Source organism: Neovison vison, chromosome 9 (genome assembly GCF_020171115.1).
Source record: "Neovison vison isolate M4711 chromosome 9, ASM_NN_V1, whole genome shotgun sequence".
NCBI classification, from domain to species: Eukaryota; Metazoa; Chordata; class Mammalia; order Carnivora; family Mustelidae; genus Neogale; species Neogale vison.
The window spans coordinates 91,426,518-91,448,898 of NC_058099.1; the positions used below are offsets into that span (position 1 = coordinate 91,426,518).

At 41.4% G+C, this 22,381-nt stretch overlaps 1 long non-coding RNA gene and 1 other non-coding gene across 2 annotated transcripts in view; both read left to right on the top strand.

Annotated features, from left to right (window-relative positions):
• The window catches only part of LOC122917721, an 85,762-nt gene extending 84,031 nt beyond the window's left edge, over nt 1-1,731 (top strand). The window contains exon 4 of the long non-coding RNA XR_006386445.1: nt 1,305-1,731. This is a non-coding gene — a long non-coding RNA (uncharacterized LOC122917721). The remainder of the gene's footprint in view (nt 1-1,304) is intronic.
• An 18,298-nt stretch (nt 1,732-20,029) lies between these two features.
• LOC122917875 lies at nt 20,030-20,132 on the top strand. Its single transcript, XR_006386502.1, has one exon. It is a non-coding gene; the product is annotated as a U6 spliceosomal RNA (small nuclear RNA).
• The last annotated feature ends 2,249 nt before the right edge of the window (nt 20,133-22,381 follow it).

A 22,381-nucleotide genomic window follows, 5' to 3' on the forward strand; every position in this document is an offset into this window, starting at 1 on the left:
CTCCCTGCTGAGCAAGGAGCCCAATGTAGGGCTCCCTCCCAGGACCCTGAAATCGTGACCCGAGCCAAAGGCAGATGCTTTACCAGCCGAGCCACCCAGGCGTCCCCAAAATTTTAAAATTAAATATACTCTACAGGCTTATTCAGGGGTTCTTAACCATGGCTGCACATTACCATCACCTGAGGAGTTGTTTTTTCTTTTTAAAGATTTTATTTGCATGAGAGAGCACGAGAGGTGGGGGAAGTTCAGAGGGAGAGGGAGAAGCAGGCTCCCTGCTGAGCAGGGGCTCCATTCCAAGGCCCCGGGATCAGGACCTGAGCTAAGCACAGCCCTTTCACTGACTGAGCCACGCTTCCCCCCTGCCTCAGGCCAATTAAATCAGAATGGGGCGGCACGATGAGTCATCAAGTTTTTCTAATGTCCCAGCTGATTCCGATGTACAGTTAAGGCTGAGGCTGAGAGCCTCGAGGTTGGACGTGTTTGTGGGCTTCCTCGCACGTGACCTCTGATGTTTACAGCATAGTTCGGCAGAGGATGGGGGAAGGCTCTGTGCCACCTGCGGCGTTTTCTAGCCGTAACTGACAGGTGCGCTACATCGCCAGCGATCCAGTGCCCGGACGGGACCTCTGAAGACAGACAGGAGGGGCTCTTCTGTTCTCTTTCTCTTGAGGACCCCCCCACTCTTTGTCACAAAGTATGGACCCTTACGGATATGGCAGAAGAGGTCCCTGAGAAACTCATAGGTTGTTTCACCTTAAGTGGTTGCAAAAGCATCCTTCATCGCTCACAGGTCTGGATCTAGCGTCTTGTCCTGGGTACAGCCTCTCACTTGGTACCTAGCTCCATTGTCTCTGTGTTACAAGGACTAGGCGTTGTGTGCGTGCCGTCCCTTTGAACCGTGCAAACAATGCCCGGTCGGTAGGTAGGCATGAGGAATTCCCTTCGAGGTCTGGGAAGGACCGGATACGGCACAGCTCCCCAGATCCAACCACGGTGGGCCGATGGCGGTGTCTCACACGCCTTCCCCTTCCTCAAACGGTGGTGTTGCCCACAGTCCTATCCTTGACTGTTGTCTCTCTTGGATCCCTTACTCGGGTTACGCTCCCGCCTCTTAACTCTGTGCCATCAATTCTTATTCTCTGCTGAGTTCCAAATACATCTTGCCAACAGTCTCTCAGACATTTCCTCCTGAATGCCCTATAGGAAATATGGACTTACTGTGATCCAACCTGAATTCATGATTTCAATAAATTTGTTACTGTCTACCTCCATGTGCTTTTCTTTTCTCTCTCTCTTTTTTTAAGGGATTTACTGGAAGGACACATAAAGGAAGACTTGAGAAAACAGTGCAAAGGACAGGTGCCGAAGAAACTTGATTACCAGCCCCCAGAGGCACGTGGGCAGCCTCTGAAGAAGCTGTCTTCGGCTGACTCACTTGCAGATGCCTCCAGCCCCCATGTGTTTCTGCTCTAAATTCAAACTTCTGAGAGAGAGAAACTGATTGGCCTGTCTTGGGTCACGGGCCTACCCCTGACTTGACTTAGGGGGTTGGATCCGGTGATTGGAAAGCCCGTCGGAATCAGATGAGTTAGGATCAGTCCCGCAGAGTGCTGTTAGCAGGAGAAAGCAGAGAGCTTGCAAAACAGGGAGGAAAGATTTTACAAAAATTCTCCCCATTTTATTTTTTTAAAAAATATTTTATTTATTTATTTGACAGACAGAGATCACAAGTAGGCAGAGAGGCAGGCAGAGAGAGAAGGGGAAGCAGGCTCCCCACTGAGCAGAGAGCCTGATGCGGGACTCCATCCCAAGATCCCGAGATTACGACCCCAGCCGAAGGCAGAGGCCCAACCCACTGAGCCACCCAGGCGCCCCCATTTTATTGTTTTAAACATTATACAAGTTACACACAAGTAAATGCACTTGTGAAAAGCCAAAGAAGGAAGACTATAGAAGAACTTCTCTCCATCCTGCTCTCGTCCTCAAAGGTAAGTTCTACCAAGTTATGGTGGATTTTTACACGTTGTTTTTTCTGCTTTTTGATATATATGTAAATATGTGTGTAAAATATGTATATATACATGAATGTAACTGTTCCTTTTCATATTACTATGACCTACTGCCTTCATGGAATTGACAGGTTTTCCCATTTCAAAACTCATAGTTGTACCTCGTTTTTATTTTCGTAAGTGAAGTAATTCATGGTCAACACTCATTTAAGCAGTGCAGAAGTTTGCAAAATGAAAAGTAAAGATTTCCCTTCCTCCAGCCCACATTTCCCTGCAATTCTAGAGCTCTTCCCTAGAGGGAACCACTGTTAACATTTTCTTATTTATCAGAAGAAATACTTCCAGGTGACCAAATGGGGCTATATCTAGGAGTGTTGATTTGCTGTATCCTGACATCACAATGCTAACTGTCGTGTTTTTATAAATGTAACAAAAAATGTTTTATAAATGTAACAAAAAAACCCGTTTTAAAAAATGTAACAAAATCATTGGTACCAATGGATGGGTGACCCCTAAGATTTCTAAGAACGGTAGTACTTATTATTTTTTTTGGAGGGTGAGCACATGGCTGTGGGGGTTGGGGTGGTGGTGCAGGGAGGGCAGGAAGAGGGGCAGAGGGAGAGAGAATCCCAAGCAGACTCCCCTACTCAGCACAGAGCTTGGCACAGGGCTCAGTCTCAAGACTTTGAGATCATGACCTGAGCCAAAATCTAGAGTCAGATGCTTACCTGACTGAGTCACCCAAGTGCCCCCCCAAAATGTAGTACTTTATAAGTGACTGTCCATAAACTCTCTACCTTCTAAACTTCCTCCCGTCATAGAATTTTTTCATCTTTCATATAAGAGGCCACGCCAGTGTTTAAGTCAACAATTTATAGATATCCTTGTTGCTTTTACATCTGACATGGAAACCCGGTGTTCAAAGCTGTTCTACACTGCCCTGCTACTAGGAGGAAAATAAACTGGAAAGGGGGGCTTGTCAAAAATCCAGTTACGATAAGCCTCTCTTTCGGGACCACAGGGTGCAATGTTACATAAATAACTCCTACGGAGATAGACATTTGCAGTTCTTGTTTGACTTCTGGGGAAGTTCTTTCCATTGTTTGCATAAAGTATCTTGCAGATAGAGATGAAGTTAGAATTGAATGATACAAGCCTTCTTGTACTGTTAGCTATTGGAAACAGCTATTCAAGCGGTCAAAACGGGAATGAGCTGCTGTGACTGCCAGTGCGTTTTCAGGCAGAGGGATCCTCTTGGTGGCCTTCTCGTGGGTACACAGGAAACAGGGCTGGCTTTCACCCGCTCGTTCGGCTTCGTAGCCAAGCTCCCAGCAGGACGTGGTGGACACACCGTGTCCTGCCGCTCTCATCTTTTCCAATCAGAAGAAAGGGCTTCTGTGGATGCAAAGGGATCTCCCTGCCCTTGGTCATGCTAAGGACTCCCCTGCTTTGCCAGAAGAAGAAAAAAAGCAGAACAAAAAATGGAGGTAGAGTATGGTTATTCTGTGCTGGTTCTGGGACCGTGAAATACTGATGTTCTGACCTCTTCTGGAGATGTTTCTGGTGTGCAGCCTGTGCTCGGTCTAGACCCCGTGTTTTTCTAATTGAAGTTTAGTGACTATTGTCACATGAATTCATGGAATGACACATGACCGCTTCGAACTGTCCTACTCTGAAGGCATGGGGCGTACATTTTAAGGGTAATTGAGCATTGACTGCTCTTCATGTATCTGTTCCATTGAATAATCTAGAGCTAAGTCAGAAGTGGGTAGAATTTCAGCTGATTTCCCATGACAAAAGTGGAAATAATCTAAGATCATTCTATGGAGAACACAACTAGGCCTTGCACATGGTGCATAAATGCTTAGTCAACTTTTGCTGAAAGACAAATTTCCATTTACAGGAGACACCTGCCTGGAGTCAGGCAATCCTGAATTCCTCGCCGTTTGGTTCGGCTCCACTCTCTGTGTCTGGGGGAATGGGTGTCGTGTTCGCGTGTGATAGTTAAAAGGGACAGAGCCAGGGCGGGTGAACAAAACTGTGGACTTGCGGAACTGTCAGACTCCAAGGACAAGATGAAGAGAAAATGGGAGGAGAAATGTGTCCGGCTGTGGCTAGGCGTTTGTGATAAGGAACCGTTTGTTGTGGGGCATCCGCTGGTAAGGGCAGTTTGGAACTCTGTGCTGATGTGGTGGCCTGGGGGAGTGAGGAAGGGCCCATCCTTTACACCCTCTGCCTTCCCATACAGCCCTATGGTATGTTTTTAAATAATTGATAGAACAAATAGAAAACCATTAAGAATATAGAAGACCTGCACAAGACTTATAAACAACTACCCTAGTTGACATTTATAGAACATTCTACCCAACAGAAACACATTCTTTTTGAGGGCGTGTGGAAAGTCTACCGAGGTAGATTATATTCGGGGCCATAAAACAATAAATTTAAAGGGATTTAAGTCATAAAAAGTATATTCTCTGATCATAGTGGAATTAAAAGAGAACTTAAGAACAGGAACATTCTTTTATTTTTCTTTTAAATGTTCCATTTGATGAAATTTGAAAAGTGTATACAGGTGCATAACAAACATCACAAAGAGTATTTGCATCGCCACAGTAGTTTCCTCGTGCCCCTTTTGTAGTAAATCCCCTTGTTCCAGTTCCTGTCGGTACTGATCTAATTTTGTCCAAGAACAGGAAAATTCTTAGTTATCAATTTTTTTGAAAACTTCATACAACACTTTTAACTGGCCCATGGATCAAAGAAGAAATCCTAAGGGAACTCAGAAAATATTTCGAACAGAAAGAAAATGAAAGCCTAACCTACCAAAATTTGTGGTTGCCACAAAAATAATACTTAGGAGAACACTTACTGCCTTAAATGCCTGTATTTGAAGAGAAGGAAGATTTAGAATCCGTGGCCTTAGTTTCCACCTTGAGAATCAAAAAGGAGAGCACATTAAACCCAAAGTAAGCAGAAGAAGGGAAATACATGTTTTTTATGTTCTTAAAAATTGAGTTATAGTTGACACAGAATGTGTTTGAGGCATATGGGATAATTATTTGATACAGGTAGATATTGAGAAATGATTACCACTATTTAGTTAACATCCGTCGCCTCAAAGAGTTCGCGTTTATTTTCTTGTGAATAGAACTTTTTTTTAAATTATTCATTTATTTGACACACAGAGAGAGAGGGATTGAGAGAGAGCCATCACAAGTAGGCAGAGAGGCAGGCAGAGAGAGAGTGGGAGAAGCAGGCTCCCCGCTTAGCAGAGAGCCCGATGCGGGGCTCGATCCCAGGACCCTGAGATCATGACCTGAGCCAAAGGCAGAGGCAGAGGCTTTAACCCACTGAGCCACTAAGGCGCCCGTGAATAGAACTTTTAAGATGTTCTCTCCTAGTGACTTCCAAATCCACAATAGGGTCTTGCTAACCGTAGTCACTGTGGTCTTTATCTTCTAACCGGAACCCCTTCCCAGCCTCTGGCAAACACCAATCTGTTCTCTGTATCTGTGAATTAGATTTTTTTTAGACCATGTAGAGGTGATCCCACACAGTGTTTGTCTATGTCTGATTTCTTTGACTTAACATAATGCTCTCTCGAGATTCGTCCATGTTGTTGCAAATGTGTGTGTGTGGAGGGGGGCTACATATATATCACATTTGCTTTATTCAGCGTCCATCAGTGGATAGGTTATTTCCATGTCTTATGTACTGTAAAGAATGTGGCAATGAACGTGGGAGTAGAGCTAAGTTTTTGAAATAGTGGTTTTATTTCCTTTGGGTAAATACTCCAAAATAGACTTGCTGGGTCATAGGTTGGACCATTTCTGATTTTTTGAAGACCCTCCTTTCTCTTTTTCATTGTGGCTGCACCAGTTGACGTTTCCACCATCACTGCACAGATGTTCCCTTTTCTCCCCAACTTAACCTATGGTTAGAAGAACTGTGTTTTACTCTGATCACATTTTTATGTAAAACGGATGTATTTCAGGTTATCTTTTGAAATTGCATATAATGCATTTTGTTAAGGTGCAAAATAATGATTATTGATCTAATCACTTCTATGAAATGTCCTGAGTCTTTACTATGCCCTTGTACCAGTATTTTTCTTCTTTTCAATGGAAAATTTGACATTTATTTATTTATTTATTTATTTAAAAAAAGATTTTATTTATTTGACAGAGAGAAGGACAGCAAGAGCAGGAACACAGCAGGGGGAGTGGGAGAGGGAAAGCAGTCTTCCCACTGAGCAGGGAGCCCGATGCAGGGCTTGATCCCAGGACCCTGGGATCATGACCTGAGCTAAAGGCAGACACTTAACCCACTGAGCCACCCAGATGTCCTTCTTCTTCTTCTTTTTTTTTAAGTTTGATTTTTTTAAAGACTCCGCATATAAGTAATAGAGTATTTGTCTTTGGTATGATGTGCTCAGTGGGCATCCATGTTGTTGCACATGTCGGGATTTTGTTTGTTCTCCTGACTGTGTAATATTCCACTGCAGATATATGGCGCATCTCATTAACGGTCTATCAACAGATCAATGGGTTAGGTTGTTCCCCTATGTGGCTATTGTGAACAACACTCCAGTAAACATGACAGTGCGTATATCTTTTTGGTACCCTGTTTTCATTTTGTTTGCCCATATATCTAGAAGTGGGATTGCTGGATCATACGGCGGTTGTATTTTTAATTTTTTGGAGGAGACTTTGTACTATTTTCCCAAAGAAACTGAACCAATTTACATTCCCACCGACAGTGTACAAGCTTTCCCTTTTCTCCCCATACTCGCCAGCACCTGTTTTTTTGTCTTCTTGATGATAACCGTTCTAACATGTGTGAGCTTATAGTTCCTTGTGGCTTGGATTTGTGTTTCCCTTATAATGAGGGATGTTAAGCATCTTTTCTTGTGTCCATTGGCCATTTAGATGGCTTCTTTGGAAAAAAAAAACTCCATTTAATTTCTCTGCCCATTTTTAAGTTGAATTATTTCTTTGTCATTGAGTTGTGCGTTTTTTATCTTTTTTGGATAAATAACCCCATATCTGATACATGTTTTGCAAATACTTTCTCTCTTTCTGTAGGTTGTCTTTGCATTTTGCTAATTGTTTCTTTTGCTGTGCTGAATCAGTCAAGTTTGATGTAGCCCTATTTGTTGATTTTTTTGGTATTTGTGCTATTGGTGTTCAGTCTAAAAAATCATTGCCAAGACCAATGTTGAGGAGCTTTGTCCTTGTGTTTTATTTTGGGAGTTTTACAGTATTTGAGTTGACTTTTCTTGATTAAGATAAAAATTAGTTTGTTTATTTTAGATTTTATTTATTTATTTGACAGAGACACAGCCAGAGAGGGAACACAAGCAGGGGTAGTGGGAGAGGGAGAAGTAGGTTTCCTGCTTCAGGAGCCCGATGCAGGACTTGATCCCAGGACTCTGGCATCATGACCGGAGCTAAAGGCAGACACTTAAGGACTGAGCCATCCAGGTGCCCCAAGATTAAAGTTAATATTATTCTTCTACATGTTAGTATACAGTTTCTCCATTTTGGGCTCCCTTGTCAAATATTAGTTGACCATATATGCATGAGTTTATTTCTGGACTCTTGATTCTGTTCCATTGGTCTCTGTGTCTGTTTTTATGTCTGTTCCATTACCATCTGGAATCAGGAAGTATGATTTTGTTCTTTGTTCTTCTTTCTCGGGACTTGTTCTTCTCCAGCTTTGTTCTTCTTTCTCAGTATTGCTTTGGCTTTTGGGGTCTTTTGTAATCCACCAAGTTGTAGAACTGTGTTTTCTACTTTTAAAAAGGTTCATTGGAGTCTTGATAGGAGTGCATTGAATTATGGGTGACTTTGCACAGGTTGGATATTTTAACCATTTTTTTTCCATCCATGAGTAAGGTGTAATTTCCATATGCTTGTGTCCTCGATTTCTTTCCTTCCTTTTTTTGGAGGTAGGTTTTTTTTGTTTTGTTTTGTTTTTGTTTTTTAGATTTTATTTATTTATTTGTCAGAGAGGGAGAGCACAGGCACAGGAGAGGGGCAGAGAGACAGGGAGAAGCAGACTCCCCTGAGCAGGAAGCCAGCGCGGGACTCGATCCCAGGACCCCGGGATCATGACCTGAGCGGAAGGCAGACACTTAACCGACTGAGCCACCCAGGCACCCCATTTTGAGTTTATTTTTGTGCATGGTGTGAGAAAACGGTCCAGTTTTACTCTTTTGGATGTAGCTGTCCAGTTTTCCCAGCATCATTTGTTGAAGAAACTATTTTTTCTCATTGCCTGTTTTTCCTCCTCTGTTGTAGATTAATTGGCCATATAAGGGTGTTTCTGGGCTCTCTATGCTGTTGGATTAATCTAAGGGTTTAGTTTTTGTACCAGTTTTGTTTTGAGGATAATAGCATGGTGGTATAGCTTGAAATTGGGGAATGTGATGCCTCTAGCCCTGCTCTTCGTTTTCAGGATAGCTTTGGCCATTAGGAGGTCTCATGGGGTTCCATACAGATGTTAGTATTATTTGTTCTTGTTCTGTGAAAAATGCTATTGATATTTTGACAAGGTTTCTTTGACTCTTTAGGTTGCTTTGTGTAGTATGGGCATGCTTAATCCACGAGTGTGGCTTATCTGCTCAATTCATGTCCTCTTCACTTCTCTCATCAATGTCTTCTAGTTTTGGAGTAAAGCCTTTCACCTCCTTGGTTAAATTTATTCTTGGGTACTTTATTCTATTTGATGCAATTGTAAATAGGATTGTTTTCTCAATTTCTCTTTCTGTTATTGTATAGAAATGCAGCAGATTTCTGTAAGTTAATTTTGTGTCCTGCAAATATACCGCATTTATTGATCAGTTCTAGTAGTTTCCTGGTAGAGTCTTTAGGGTTTTCTAAATATAATACTGTATCATCTGCAAATAGTGGTAGATACACTGCTTCTTTATTGATTTGGGTGCCTTTTATTTCTTGTCTGATAGCTGTGGGTAGGATTTCCAGTACTATGTTAAATAAAATTGGCGAGAGTGCACCTTCTCATCTTGCTCCTGACTGTAGAGAAAAAGCTTTCAGCTTTTTAGTGTTGAGTACGTTTAACTGGGATTTGTCCTATAAGATCCTCATTATATTGAGGTGTGTTTATACTCACTCTGTTGAGGGCTTTTATTATGATGGATGTTTAATTTGTCAAAACATTTTTCCTGCATTTATCAAGATGACCGTATGATTTTTTTTAGATTTAAAAAATTCATTTGACAGAGATCTCAAGTAGGCAGAGAGGCAGGCAGAGAGAGAGGAGGAAGCAGGCTCCCTGCTGAGCAGACAGCTGGAAGTGGGGTTCGATCCCAGGACCCTGGGATCATGACTGAGCCAAAGGCAGAGGCTTTAACCCACTGAGCCACCCAGGCTCTGACTGTATGATTTTTATCCTTCATTTTCTTAATGTAATGTGTCATACTGATCAGTATGCAGATAGTGAACGATTCTTGCATCTCTGGAATAAATCCCATTTGTTTGCTGTGAATGATCCTTTTGCTGAAAAATTGCTGGTATCATTGAGAATTTTTGTATCTGTTCATTAGGGATATTGAGGTGTAATTTCTTCTTTATAATGTGTCTGATTTTGACATCGGTTCATGCTGGCTTTGTAGATTGAATTTGGAAGAGTTCCTTTCTCAATTTTTTGAAAGAATTTGAGAAGACTAGATATGAATGATTCTCTAAATGTTTGGTAGAATTGACCTGGGAAGCCGTCTGATTTTGGACTTTTGTTTGGGAGTTTTTTGATTGCTGATTGAATTTCCTTACTGGTAATTGGTCTGTTCATATTTTCTTTTTCCTCCTGTTTCAGTCTTGGAAGAGCGTATGTTTCTAGGAATTTAGCGATTTCCAGGTTGTCCTGTTTGTTGGCATGTAATTTTTTGTAGTAGTTTCTTAGAATCCTTTGTATTTCTGTAGTGCGGGTGTAACTTCTTTAATTTCTAATTTTATTTTAATTTTTAAAAAAGATTTTTTAATTAAAATTTTAATTTAATTTAAAAAAAGGGGAGCCAGATGTGGGACTCAATCCCAGAAGTCTGGGACTGTGACCTGAGCCACCCAAGTACCCCTGCACATGAATTCTTAATCAAGAGTGGATGTTGAATTCTGTGAACTGCTTTTTAGTTTCCTGCCTCAGGTTGGACAGAGGAGTGTCCGAGTGTCTTCATATGGGTTATTTCTTAAGTGACTTTTATTTAAAATAATCAGTATGCTAAAGTGGCACATTTTGGACCAACCGCTCTCGACCCCTACATTTTCCTCTTAGAACTGTTTCTGTTGTGTCCCAAAGATTTTGAAATGTTGTTTCCATTTTCATTCATATCGAAGTATTTTTTTATTTCCTCTGTGATTTCTTCGTTGACATCCTATATTGTTCAGTGACACATTGTTTAACCTCCATGAAAAGATGCTTGATAAGATTTCAATCTTGAACTTACTGAGACTTGTTTTATGGCCCCAGGTGATTTATTCTGGAGATCGTTTTCTGTGTACTCATTGAATGTATATTGTGCTTCCTTTAGATGAAATGTTCTGTGTCTGTTAAGTCCCTCTAGTCTCCTGTGTTATTCGAAGCCACTGTTTCTTTATTGGTTTTCTGTCGGAATGATCTATCCATTCCTGATAATGTAAGTGGAGTGTTCCTTCTCTTCTTGTGTTACTGCCATTTTCTCCCTTTATGTCTATTAACATTTGCTTTATATATTTCAGTGCTACTATGTTGGCTACATAGGTATTGAAAATCATGACATTCTCTTGTTGGATTGATCCCTTTATCATTGTGTAATGCTCTTTTTAAATGGAAGTATGTTGATACAGTATCCTATTAGTTTCAACTGTATAGCATGGTGGTTCAGCACCTCCATATGTTATGCTGTGCGCGCCTACCACAAGTGTGGTTACCATCTGTCACCATAAATGCTATCACCAAACTGCTGACTTTATTCCCTATGCTGTACCTTTTATCCCCTCAACTTTATCATCACATAATGGGGGAGCCTGTATCTCCCAATCTTCTGTGACCATTTTGCTCATCCCCCCCATACCTCCTCCTCTCTGGCAACCATCAATTTGTTCTCTGTATTTATGGCTCTGGTTTTGCTTTTTGTTCCTTTTTTTGTGTTTTAAATTCTATATTATAACTGAAATCATACAACATTTGTCTTTTCTATCTGACTTTACTTAGCATCAACTTTGACATTTTAATTTTTATGTGCTATGGTGTGGACCTCCTTAGATTCATCTTGTTTGGAATTCTTTGTGCTTTCTGATCTTGGATGGTAGGGAAGTTTTCAGTGATTATTTCTTCCAATAAGTTTTCTGCCCCTTTTGCTCCCTCTTGTCCTTCCGGGACTTCTATAACATGAGGTTCATCTGCTTATTGGTGTCCAGCAGATCCCTCAGCCTATTCTGACTTTTTAGAATTCTTTTTTCTTCTTGCTGTTCACCTTGGGTCCTTTCCAGACTGTGTTCCAGAATGTTGGTCTGTTCTTCTGCATCTGCTAATCTAGTGATTTCCTTTAGTGTCTTTTTCATTTTAGTTACTGTATTCTTCAACTCTGATTGGTCCTTTCTTATATTTTCTATCTCTTTTGAAGTTCTCACTGAGTTCTTCAACTCTTTTCTCCAGTCCAATGAATATCGTAATGATCATACTTCAAACTCTTGACTAGGGGTGCCTGGGTGGCTCAGTTGGTTACACGTCTGTCTTTGGTTCAGGTCATGTTCCCAGGGTCCTGGGATGGAGCCCCATGTCAGGCTCTCTGCTCAGCAGGGAGTCTGCTTCTCCCTTTGCCTTGGCTACTCCCCTTGCTTGTGTTCTCTCTGTCAAATAAATAAAATATAATAAGACTTCATTAGGGATATTGCTTATTTCTGTTCCACTTAGTTCTTTTTCTGAGGTTTTTGTCGTGTTCTTTATTTTGGAGCATATCCCTCTATCTCCCCATTTTGTTTGACTTTCTGTATTTGTTTCTGTGAGTTAGGTGGAACTGCTCCTTCTCCTAAACTTGTTACTTATTTATTTATTTTTGAAATATTTTCTTTATCTATTTGAGAGAGAGCGCGCGTGTGTGCATACAAGTAGGAGAGAGGGGGCAAAGAGGGAGGGAGAAGCAGGTTCCTTGCTGAGCAGGGAGCCCGACGTGGGGCTAGAACCCAGAACCATGGGATCATGACCTGAGCTGAAGGCAGAGGCTTAACCAGCTGGGCCACCCAGGTGCCCCTACTTCTCCTAAACTTGAATGGTCTTGTGTATGGTCCTGTGCCTGGTGACTTTGGCTGGCTGGAGCTGTGGATCACAGGGCACTCCCTGCTGGGGCTGCCTTGGTGGGATGGCAGAGCTGAAGTGGGTGTGGACCGGGGTGGTCCTAAGGCTCTCCATGCAGAGGACGCCCTGGTCAGACATCTGAAGTTTGTGCAAGCCAGCGGGACCTAGGCCTCTCTGCACGGACGGAGCCCTGGCAGGACTCCCAGCTGAAACTGAAGTGGGTGCAAACTATGTAATGCCCTTTTTTGGGTCTCTTGTTACAATTTTGTTTTTAAGTTTACTTGGTCTGATGAAAGTTCTGCTACTGGAGTTTTTCTTCATTTCCATTTGCATGGAATACCTTCCTGTCCCTTCACTTTGAGTCACTATGAGCATTTAGGTCTGAAGAGCAGGTCTTGCAGATAGCGTATAGGTGGGTCTCGTTTTTTAACCCTTTAGTTGCTCTACTGCCTCTGATTGGAACATTTAGTCCATTCACATTGAAAGTAATATTGATAGGTATATACATACGTATTGCCATTCTGTTCATTGTTTTCTGGTAGTTTTGTAGTTCTTCTCTGTTCCTTTCTTGTTCTCTTCCCTTGTGATTTGATGTCTGTCTTCTTTTTTAAGTAAGCTCTGGGCTCGATGTGGGGCTTGAACTCACAACCCCAGGACTGAGAGTTGCATGCTCTGTCGACTGAGCCAGCCAGGTGCTCCTGATGTCTTTCTTTTTGAGTGTTTCACTTGGATTCCTTTGTCTTTGTTTTTTGATTTGTGGTTACTATTGTCATAAAAAACAGACTAGGTATATCGTAGTCTATTTTATTTTTATTTTTTAAAGTTTTATTTATTTATTTGACAGAGAACTTAAGTAGGTGGAGAGGCAGGCAGAGAGAGAATGAGAGGAGGAAGCAGGCTCCCCACTGAGCAGAGAGCCCGATGTGGGGCTTGATTCAAGGACCCTGGGATCATGATCTGAGCTGAAGGCAGAGGCTTTAACCCACTGAGCCACCTAGGTGTCCCATATTAGTAGTCTATTTTAAATTGATGGTCTCTCCCATTTGAACACATTCTAAAAGCACTATATATATGTGTGTGTGTGTGTATAATTTTTGTTTTAATTTTTTGAGTTTTTTGCTAAAGATTTAAAAAATCTTTTAAGATTTAATTATTTTTTCATTTTATTTTCTTTTCAGTATTCCAAAATTCATTGTTTTTGCACCATACCCAGTGCTCCATGCGATACCTACCCTCCATAATACCCACCACCAGACTCACCCAACCTCCACTGCCCCCTATTTATTTATTTGAGAGAGAGAGAGAGAACAAGAGAGGGGCAGGGGCAGAGGCAGAGGGAGAAGCAGACAGACTCCCCACTCAGCAGGGAGTCTGATGCGGGGCTCAATCCCAGGACCCAAGGATCATGACCTTAGCCGAAGGCAGATGCTTAACCAACTGAGCCACCCAGGTGCCCTAATTTTTTAAGTTTTAATTCATATTTTATTTTATTTTTATTTATTTATTTTTTAAAAGATTTTATTTATTTATTTGACAGAGAGAGGTTACAAGGAGGCATAGAGGCAGGCAGAGAGAGAGAGAGGAGGAAGCAGGCTCCCTGCTGAGCAGAGAGCCCGATGCGGGACTCGATCCCAGGACCTTGAGATCATGACCTGAGCCGAAGGCAGCGGCTTAACCCACTGAGCCACCCAGGTGCCCAAGTTTTAATTTATATTTTATATATATATATATATATATATATATATATATACACATATATATATTTATATATATATACACACATATATATATTTATATGTATACACACATATTTATATATATATACACACACACATATATATTTATATATATATATACACACACACACACACATTTTTAAAAGTTTATTTAAGTAATGACTACATCCAGTGTGGTGCCTTGAACTCGTGGTGCTGAGATCCAAAGTCAGATGCTCTTCAGACTGAGCCAGCCAGGCACCCCTAAAAGCACTATATTTTTATTCTTTTCTTCCACATTTTATTTATTTGACAGCATATATATATGCACATATATATATATATTAGTTTATGTATCCCTTAACTATTGCAGATATAGTTGATTTTACTACTTTTTTCTTAATATTTTTTGTAAGGCTTGTTTGGAAGTGATGAGCTCCTTTAACCTTTAGTAAAAGGAAACTTTATCTCCTTTCAGTTATGAATTATACCCTTGCTGGGTAGAGCATAACTGGTTGTAGGTTTTCTTCTTTCAACACTTGGTTTGTTTCATGCCCCTCTCTTCTAGCCTGTAAAATTTCTGCTGAAAAATCAGCCGATAGTTTTATGGGGCTTCCTTGTATATAACTAGTTGTTTTTCTCTTGCTGGTTTTAAGATTCTTTATCTTATATGTTTGCTGCTTTGATTATTTTATTTTGTTTTTAAAGATTTTATTTATTTGACAGAGAGACACACAGTGAGAGAAGGAACACAAGCAGGGACAGCGGGAGAGGGAGAAGCAGGCTTCCCACTGAGCAGGGCGCCCAATGTGGGGCTTGATCCCAGGACCCTGGGATCACGACCTGAGCCAAAGGTAGATGCTTAATGACTAAGCCACCCAGGCACCCCTGCTTTACTTATTTTGTGTCTTGGTGTGGACCTCTTCGGATTTATCTTTGGGGCTCCCTGTGATTTCTCTATGTAGATGTCTGTTTCCTTCCCCGGGTTAGAAAGGTTTTCAGCCATTATTTCTTTAAGTAAATTTTCTGCCCCTTTGTTCTCTCTTCTCCTTCTGAGAACCCCAAAATGCAAATGTTAGTATTTTTGATATTGTCCCAGAGGTCCTTTAACCTTCCCTCCTTTTTTTTTTTTTTTGAAGATTTTATTTATTTGACAGACAGAGATCACAAGTAGGCAGAGAGGCAGGCAGAGAGAGAGGAGGAAGCAGGCCTCCTGCTGAGCAGAGAGCCCGATGCGGGGCCGATCCCAGGATCCTGAGATCATGACCTGAGCCGAAGGCAGAGGCTTAACCCACTGAGCCACCCAGGCGCCCCACCCCTGTTAATTTTAAAAATACTTTCTTTTTGTGGAACTCAGTTCATTGACTTTTCTCCAAGTTTGGTGAATATTTTAATGATCATTACCTTGAAATTTTTATCAGGTCTATTTCTTATCACTATTTTGAATAGTTCTTTTTCTGGGTTTGTCTTATGCTTTCGTTTGGAACACATTCCACTGTCTATCTATTTTGTATGACTACGTGTTACTTTCCATTCTACATTTTACTCCGGTAGCTCTGTCGTCTGGTCTTGAAGATAGTGACCTTATGTAGAAAGTGTGCTGTGGGGTCCAAAATCACAACCCGTCAGGTCACTTGAACAGGCACTGCAGGGCTGTCCTCTGTGGGTGGTGCATACACCCTCCTTTAGAGACCGGGCTGTGTCTGCTGTAGCGTACTGGGGAGTGCGGTTCGCGCTGGGTGCAGCTGTCCCAGACGCCCATTCATGACTGTTGTAGGCATTAGGTGGCAGGCCTGTCCCCAGGGAAGGAGTCCCATTGGAGGGTTGCCAGTCTGGCTGAGGCTTCCCACCATGTATGCCAGAGTGTGGACTGCTTTGGAGGGGGCGCCTTCACGGGTAGATGCATTGGGTGGGGCAGGGAACACCAGGGCAGAGCAAGGGTGCTAGAAAGGTAGATGGAAAGTGTTAGAACTGACATACACCAGTGTCAAGTCAGCTTGGCTAAAGGCGGGCAAGAAAGATGACCCCTGGCAGCACTTCCACATCCAGAGAAAGTTCCTGTAGATTCCTGACCCTCCAACACATGCCCCAAATTAGTCATTACATTTCCTACACGGATGGCCCAGGTGCTTTGGGAACGGCTGCCTCTGCACTGTGTGCTGTCCCTTTAGGAGCGTGGGCCCGGTTTCCTATAGCTTTTCAGCTCTCCCAGACGTAAGCTCTGCTGATTTTCAAAGCTAGATGTTATGGGGGGTTTATGTCCCCCATGTGGGTCCTCACAGTGGGAGATGGGCTTGAATCCCTCTCTCCTTGGGGAGGACCTCCAGGCCTATGATACCCTTCCTGTTTGTGGGTTGCCCTGTGGGCTTTTGGTTCTCAACCAAAATGTGTCTCTTCCTTCCTGCCTTTCTCAATACGGCTTTTCTTTGTATTTTTAGTGGTGCCAAAGGTGTTTTGCTATTTTTCAGACTGATCTCCGAGACCAGGGCCGGTCCACGGGAGGAAGTAGGTCTTCTTCTTCCAATACTCACTCTTCACTCTTTTTTCTGATTTATTGCTGTCTTGCAGTTTTCAGAGTAGAGCTATTTTAGCTCTGTAGTTAAATTTATCCCTGAGCACTTTAATCTTTTTGATGCTCTTATAAGTGGCATCATTTACTTTTTTTAGTAACTTGTTGTTAGTGCCCAGAAATGTTACTGATTTTTGTGTATTAATTTTGTATCCTTCAACTTTATTCATTCATTAGATCTAACAGATTTTTGATAGAGTCTTTAGGATTTTCTATATAAATTTTTAAAAACCTGCAAATGGATACTTTTACTTCATCCTTTCCAACTGTGATGGCTTTAATTTCTTTTTCTTGCCTGATTGCTCTAGGCAGGACTTCCAATACGAGGTCAGTTAGGAGTGGTGAGTGTGGATGCCTTTTATTGGTTTCTTGGTCTTCGAGGAATAGCTTTCAACCTTTCATTATTGAGTATGATGTTGGCTCTAAGCTTGTCATACATGGCCTTTATTATGTTGGGGTACATTCCTTCTGTACTTCATTTAAGAATTTTTGTCATGGGGGCGCCTGGGTGGCTCAGTGGATTAAGCCGCTGCCTTCGGCTCGGGTCATGATCTCAGTGTCCTGGGATCGAGCCCCGCATCGGGCTCTTTGCTTGGCGGGAGCCTGCTTCTCTCTCTCTTTCTCTGCCTGACTCTCCGCCTGCTTGTGATCTCTCTCTCTGTCAAATAAATAAATAAAATCTTAAAAAAAAAAAAAAGAATTTTTGTCATGAAAGTGTGTAGAATTTTGTCATATGCATTTTCAGTGTCTGTTTAAATGATCGTATGTTTTTTCCCCTTTCATTCTATTAATGTGATCTATAATATTGATTTCTGTGTATGTTGAATATCCTTGTATTCCAAAGTAAATCCCACTTGATCATGGTGAATGAACCTTTTAGTATACTGCTGAATTCAGTTTGCTAGTATTTTCTTGAGAATTTTCATCTCTCTCTCTCTTTATAAATATTTTATGTATTTATTTGAGAGAGATATCAGGAGCAGGAGGAGGAGCAGAGGGAGAAGCAGGCTCCCCGCTGAGCAGGGAGCCAGATGCAGGGCTCAACTCCAGGACCCTGGGATCATGACCCGAGCCGAAGGTAGACGCTTAATGACTGAGAAACCCAGGCGCCCCTTCATATCTCTCTTCATCAGGGATATTGACCTGTAGTTTACTTTTCTGGTATTGTGCTTATATGGCTTTGGTGCCAGAGTGATGCTGATCTTAAAAAAAAAGTTTGGGGGTGGCGGGATGGCTCAGCGGGTTAAGCCACTGCCTTCGGCTCAGGTCATGATCTCAGGGTCCTGGGATCGAGTCCCGCATCGGGCTCTCTGCTCAGCGGGGAGCCTGCTTCCTCCTCTCTCTCTCTCTCTGCCTGCTTCTCTGCCTACTTGTGATCTCTCTCTGTCAAATAAATAAATAAAATCTTTAATAAAAAAAAGTTTGGAAGTGTTCCCTTCTTTCTAATTTTTTTTGGGGAAGAATTGGAGGAGTATTGGCATTATTCCTCTAAATGATTGGTAAAATTCACTAGTGAATCCATCTGGTCCTGGGTACTTCTTTGGAAGATTTTTTAAAAATTTATTTTATTATTATTATTTTTTTAACTGTTTTTATTAACATATAATGTATTATTAGCTCAGGGGTACAGGTCTGTGGATCATCAGGCTTACACATTTCATAGCACTACCACAGCACATACCCTCCCCCAGTGAATTTTTTCATTTAAATTCAATTAGCCAAAAATCTTTGGGAGATTTTTTTTCAAGTTTGTGTATTTATTCAATAATATATATATATATTTTTTTTCCCAATTTATTTATTTTCAGAAAAACAGTATTCATTATTTTTTCACCACACCCAGTGCTCCATGCAAGCTGTGCCCTCTATAATACCCACCACCTGGTACCCCAACCTCCCACCCCCCCGCCACTTCAAACCCCTCAGATTGTTTTTCAGAGTCCATAGGCTCTCATGGTTCACCTCCCCTTCCAATTTACCCAAAAGCTCATACCCTCCCCAATGTCCATAACCCTACCCCCCTTCTCCCAACCCCCCTCCCCCCAGCAACCCACAGTTTGTTTCGTGAGATTAAGAGTCACTTATGGTTTGTCTCCCTCCCTATCCCATCTTCTTTGGGAGATTTTTGATTAATGGTTGACTCTCCTTACTAGTGTTTTGTCTGTTTAGCTTTTCTATTTCTTCTGGATTCCTTTTTGGTATGTTACATAGTCTAGGGATTTCTCCGTTTCTTGCAGATTTTCCATTTTGGTATATAGTTCATAGTAGTTTATTATAATAATTTATACTCCTGTATTAACAATTATGAGGTCTCCTTTTTCTTTGATTTTTGTTTTGTTCATTGTGGTTTCCTTTTTTCCTTTGTTAGTCTAGCTAAAAGTGTAATTTTATCCCTTCAAAGGACCAACTTGTAGTTTTAAATTTTTTCTATTTTTTTTTTGTTCTGTATTTGACTTATTTCTGCTCTAATCTGTATTAGTTCTTTCTTTCTTCAATTGTGGGGTTAGTTTTTTTCTAAGTCCTTAAGGTGTAAAGTTAGGTGGTTTGAGATCTTTGTTTCTTTTTTTTTTTAAAGGTTTTATTTATTTATTTGAAATAGAGAGAGATCACAAGTAGGCAGAGAGGCAGGCAGAGAGAGGGAGAAGCAGACTCCCCGTTGTGCAGAGAGCCCGATGCGGGTCTCGATCCCAGGACCCTGAGATCATGATCTGAGCCAAAGTCAGGGGCTTAACCCACTGAGCCACCCAGGTGCCCGAGATCTTTGTTTCTTAATGCTGGTGTTTATGGCTATAAATGTCTCTTTCTGAACTGCTTTTAAAAAAATTTTAGTTGGCATAGTTGCAGGCACACAACATAGGGATTCAACAGTTGCATATATTAAACAGTGCTTACCACCATAAGTGTAGTTATCATATATCACCATGTAAAAAGTATTTCAATTACAATATTAGTGACAATATTATGCTGTAATTTTCATCTCTGTGACTTACTTTATAACATGAAGTTTGTACCCTTTACCTATTGGATCCATCCCCCACATTCTTGCCTCTAGTTATCGCCTGTGTTTGTGTTGTTGTTTTTGTCTTGTTTTTTGGTATTTGTCCAGTGTTGTTGTTGTTGTTGTTTTTTGCTTGTTTTGTTTTAGATTCCACATACAGGTGAAATCACAAGACGTTTTCCTCTGGTTTATTTCACTTAGCATAATACCCATTAGATCCGTCCATATTGTCGCAAATGGCAACTTTCATTGTTTATTTTGTGGTTGAATAATGTGTCATTGTATTATTACCACATTTTCTGTGTGCATTCATCTTTTTTTTTTTTTTTAAGTAGGCTCTTTGCCCAAAATAGGGCTTGAACTCACAATCCCAAGATAGAGTTGCATGCTGTACTGACTGAGCCAGCCAGGGACCCCTGCATTCATTCATTGATTTAAAATACTGCTTTGGCAGCACATGTACTACAGCTGGAATGATACAGAGAAGATGAGCATAGCCTCTGCGCAGGGGTGACATCCACATTTGTGAAGCATTCCATAATTTTTATATATACGATGGAATATTACTCAGCCATCAGAAAAAGAAATCTTTCATTGGCAACGAAGTGGATGGAACTATACTAACCAAAATAGGTCAGAAAAAGGCAATTACCGCATGACTTCACTTATATGTGGAAATTAAGAAACAGGATCATAGGGGAAGGGAGGGGAAACTAAAGTAAGATAATATCAGAGAGGGAGACAAACCATGAGACTCTTAACTATAGGAAACACACTGAGGGTTGCTGGAGGGGGGAGGGGATGGGGTAACTGGGTGATGGGCACTAAGGAGGGCACGTGATGTGATGAGCACTGGGTGTTGAGTGCAGTTGATGAATCACTGACCTCTACTTCTGAAACTAGTGATATGCTGCATGTTGAGTAATTGAATTTTAATAAATAAATTTTAAAAAAGAAACTGGGATTATTAGTGTAAGGAAATATTAGTGTAAGATATTAGTGTAAGAAAGTGTATTAAAATATTAGTGTAGGAAAATATTCGTGTAAAAGTGAGGTGTGACCAGGGCAAAATGTAAGTGTAAAATGGGAGCACCTTTTCCCTCCAGCATTCAGAAGGCAAGCTATTCTTTCTATGCAGCTGATTTATCAGCATATATTAGGGTTCTCCAGAGAAAGAAAAGCAATAGGATGGATATTTGTATATCTCTGTAGGATGGGTATCCATATACAGGTTGAGTTTATAAATTTATAGATTAGGATATATGGATTGGGACTTGTCCGCTCCCCTATCAGTGTGAAAAGACTTGGCTCACACAATAATAGAGGGTAATAAGTCCCAAGATGTGCCGTAGGCAAACTGGAAACCAGGAGACTTGATCGCGTAGTTCTCTTCCAAAAACCAGCCGGCTTGAGACCCAAGAAGAGCTGTTTCAGTTCAAGTCCAAAGGCCAAAAAAAAATTCAAATACAAGTCAGGGAGGAGAAGTTTCCTCTTCCTTGGGGCCGGGCGGGGGTGGGTGGTTGGGTGGATCAGCCTTGTCTTGCTGTTTGGGCTTTCAGCTGACTGGATGAGATCCACCAACATCTTGAAGGGCAATCTGCTTTACTCAGAAGCCATTTTTTTTTTTTTAAGATTTTATTTATTTATTTGTCAGAGAGAAATCACAAGTAGATGGAGAGGCAGGCAGAGAGAGAGGGAAGCAGGCTCCCTGCTGAGCAGAGAGCCCGATGTGGGACTCGATCCCAGGACCCTGAGATCATGACCCGAGCCGAAGGCAGAGGCTTAACCCACTGAGCCACCCAGGTGCCCCCTCAGAAGCCATTTTAATGTCTATCATCTAACCAGTTGTGTATATATATTTTTAATTTTTTTTCCAATTTATTTATTTTCAGAAAAACATTACTCATTATTTTTTCACCACACCCAGTGCTCCATGCAAGCCGTGCCCTCTATTATACCCACCACCTGGTACCCCCAACCTCCCACCCCCCCACCACTTCAAACCCCTCAGATTGTTTTTCAGAGTCCATAGTCTCTCATGATTCACCTCCCCTTCCAATTTACCCAAATTCCCTTCTCCTCTGTTGTGTATCTTTTAAAGACTTGATACAAGGGTACACATATCCCTCCCTCGAAATCTCTTTCAAAGCAGAAAAATAAAGGAGAGGAATGAAAGAAAAATATAAAAAAATATTGATTCAATAAGCACAGGGATGTGTATATCTTTTCAAATTAGCGTTTTCGTTTTCTTTGGGTACATACCCATTAGTGGAATTGCTGGATCATAGTTTTTTTTCTTCCTTCCTCCCTCCATCCCTCCCTCTCTCTCTTTTTCTATTCCTCTTTCTTTCTTCCCTTCCTTCTTTCCTTGATTTTATTTATTTATTTGAGAGAGAACATGAGCTGGCAGGGGAGGACAAAAGGAGAGGGAGAAGCAGGCTTCCTTCTGAGCAGAGAGTCATACAAAGGGCTTGATCCCAGGACCTCAGGGTCACGAATGAACTGAGCCAGAGGCAGACTCTACCAACTCAGGCCCCCAGGCACCCTTCATATTTCTATGTTTAAATTTTTGAGGAAACACTATGCTGTTTTGCTTAGTGGCTGCTCCAGTTTGCATTCCCACCAACAATGGTCCTTACGTTGCCACCGACACTTACTGATTGTTTTCTGTCACGCTAGCCATCTGCACAGGTGTGAGGCGATAGCTCACTGTGGTTTTGATTTGCATTTCCCTAATGATTAGTGACTCTGAGCATCTTTTCGTGTGTCTGTTGGCCATCAGTGTGTTTTCTTT